This window comes from Trichechus manatus, unplaced genomic scaffold (genome assembly GCF_000243295.1).
Source record: "Trichechus manatus latirostris isolate Lorelei unplaced genomic scaffold, TriManLat1.0 scaffold00001, whole genome shotgun sequence".
In the NCBI taxonomy this organism is placed as follows: domain Eukaryota; kingdom Metazoa; phylum Chordata; class Mammalia; order Sirenia; family Trichechidae; genus Trichechus; species Trichechus manatus.
Genome location: NW_004443937.1, coordinates 2423040 through 2426367, shown reverse-complemented (window position 1 = coordinate 2426367; position 3328 = coordinate 2423040).

The following is a 3328-nucleotide window of genomic DNA, read 5'->3' as shown; positions in this document are numbered from 1 at the left end:
AGTACATTTCCAGGCCTTTCTTTCAAGGTGCCTCTGGGTAGACTTGAACCACTAACCTTTCTGTTAGCAGCCAGCTGCATTAACTGTTCATACCATTCAGGGACTCCTTTACTAACATTCGGGGCTAGATGATTCTGTGTCATGGGGGCCTCTCCTGTGCATCGTATGTATAGCAGCAGCTTTGACCTCTATCCCCTAGATGCCAGTAGGACTCCCTTCCTCCCACCAAATTGGGACAACCAAAAATGTCTCCTGAAATTACCAAATATCCCTAACCAAAAAAAAAAATAGCAAACCCATTGCCGTAGAGTCGATTCCAACTCATAGCGACCCTATAGGACAGAGTAGAACTGCCCCATAGGATTTCCAAGGAGCAGCTGGTGGATTCGAACTGCTAGCCTTTTGGTTAATGGCCAAGCTCTTAACCACTGTGCCACCAGGATTCCAAATATTCCTAGGAGGGGGAAAATTGGCCCTGGTTGAGAACCACTGACCTAGAGCATGTGATTTTCGAACCACCTGAGCCAGGCAACTGTGGGTTGCAGCAAGCAAGCATTGACTTCGCAGTGAAGGGTTTCTGTATCCTTCATGTTTAAAAGTGTAGAAGAATGAGCAACAGTCTGGCTCTCCCAGGTTAGTAATTACCTCTGTTGTTATTAATTTTCCAAAGCAACCCAGTCAAATGAGTCATTATTATCTCAATCCCTCTGCCAAGGCTGATTGATTTCGCTCCCCTATTGTTTCTAATTTCATGTAACGTCTGATTACAATAGAGAAGTATTCCATACAATCCTCACGTAACAGTCATTACAAACAGGCTTATTCCTCAGCTATAGGTAGGAACAGACGAAGGGTTTTATATTACTTCATTGAAATACATGTCTTACTAGAAGTAAAATGCTTAAATACTCCACAAATTGATAGTGTGGTACAGAAAGCGAAAAAAGCCAATACAGGGACCTAATCATTCTAAAACATGCATCAAGATGCATATTTATGATTTTCTCTAATTTACATTGTACAAATTAAGAGTAACAATTCAGTGAAAAACACCCTTAAATGACATAATTCTTCTTACTGGAATCCTCGGAATGTGTCTTGTGGAATTGTATGGTATTTGCTCCTAACTGAAAATACATCAGAAGCCCGCTACCATCTTGGGGACAATGCTTGACAGATATAAAATAGTGCAAAAGGAATGGGCTTTTAGCCTAGTGAGTGTCTGCATCCCTGGAGATAAATTAGGCATGTGGTGGCATATCCCTTGCTCAGCTCCCACGGGGCCCTACCACTTAGAACATGGACACGAGAACACCTGGCCAAGGCGAGTGTCTGGGCAAATGTTGGTTTGTTGTGCTGTAATGCCGTCTTCCCAAGTTGTGATACAACCATATAATGACTATTGTGAGCCAGCCAGGGAGGAACTGTGGTGGCACCAGGGGAGGGTTGATGAAAGGAGCGTGAAAAGATGAGGACCCACACCTACAAAACCCAGCTGCTAGATGGTGTCTAGATGCCCGGGAGAGACATCTAGGGTTCTTTTCAAGATTGTTCTTGTTAGCTGCCCTCCCGTTGGCCCCTGACCTCACCCGCAACAAAGTGAAACACTGCGCCATTCCCATGATTGGTTGTGGATCAGACTGTGCTTTTTCCTAGAGCCTGTGCTGGTGGCATAGTGGTTAAGCGTTTGGCTGCTAACCAAAAGGTAAGCAGTTCTAATTTACCAGCTGCTCCTTGGAAACCCTATGAAGCATTTCTACTCTGTCCTATAGGGTCACTATGACTTGATGGCAACAGGTTTTTTTATTTTTTTATTTTTATTTTTTTTATTGTTGTACTTTAAGTGAAAGTTTACAATTCAAGTTAGTCTCTCATCCAAAAATTTATACATACATTGTTATGTGACCCTAATTGCTCTCCCTTTACTGCCACAGCACACTTCTCCTTTCCACCCCTGATTTCCTATGTCCATTCAACCAGCTCCTGACCCTCTCTGCCTTCTCATCTCACCTCCAGACAGAAGCTGCCCATTTAGTCTCATGTATCTACTTGAGGGAAGAAGCACACTCTTCACAAGTATCACTTTATGTCCCATAGTCCAGTCTAATCTTTGAAGAGTTGGCCACGGGAATGGTTTTAGTGCTGGGTTGACAAAGAGTCCGGGGGCCATGCTCTCTGGGGTTCTTCCAGTCTCAGACCATTAAGTCTGGTCTTTTCACTAGAATTTGAGTTCTGCACACCACTTTTCTCCTGCTCCAACAGGGACTCCCTGCCAGGGTGGTCATTGGTGGTAGCCGGGCACCATCTAGTTCTTCTGGTCTCAGGCTGCTGCAGTCTCCAGTTTATGTGGCCCTTTCTGACTCTTGGGCTAATGCTTTCCTTGTAACTTTGGTGTTAATTCATTCTCCTTTACTCCAGGTGAGTTGGGACAAATTGATGCATCTTAGCTGCTTGCTAACTTTTAAGACCCCAGACACCACTCACCAAAGTAAGATGCAGAATATTTTCTTAATAAACTTTGTTATGCCAATTGACCTAGATGTCCTCTGAAAGCATGGTCCCCATACCCCCACCCCTGCTACTCTGTCCCTCGAAGTGTTTGGTTGTATTCGGGAAGCTTCTTAGCTTTAGTTTAGTCCAGTTGTGCTGACTTCCCCTGTAGTCTGTGCTGTCTTTCCCTTCACCTAATTCTTCTCTACTATCTAGTTAGTGAATAACACTCACCCTCCCTCCCCACTCTCATAACCATCAAAGAATGTTTTCTTCTGTGTTTAAACCTTTTCTTGAGTTCTTATAATAGTGGTCTTATAGAATATTTGTCCTTTTGTGACTCACTAAATTCACTCAGCATAATGCCTTCTAGATTCCTCCATGTTGTAAGATGTTTCACGGATTCCTCATGGTTCTTTATCATTGTGTAGTATTCCATTGTGTGAATATACCATAATTTGTTCATCTATTTGCCCATTGATGGGCACCTAGGTTGTTTCCATCTTTTTGCTATTGTGAACAGTGCTGCAATGAACATGGTGTGCATATATCTACTCATGTGACGGCTCTTACTTCTCTAGGATATATTCCAAGGAAACGGGATAGCTGGATCATATGGTACTTCTATTTCTAGCTCTTTAAGGAAGTGCCAAATCGATTTCCAAAGCGGATGTACCATTTTACATTCCTACCAACAATGTATAAGTGTTCCAGTCTCTCCACAACCTCTCCAGCATTTGTTATTTTGTGTTTTATGGATTAATGCTAGCCTTGTTGGGGTGAGATGGTATCTCATTGTAGTTTTGATTTGCATTTCTCTAATGGCTAATGATTGTCA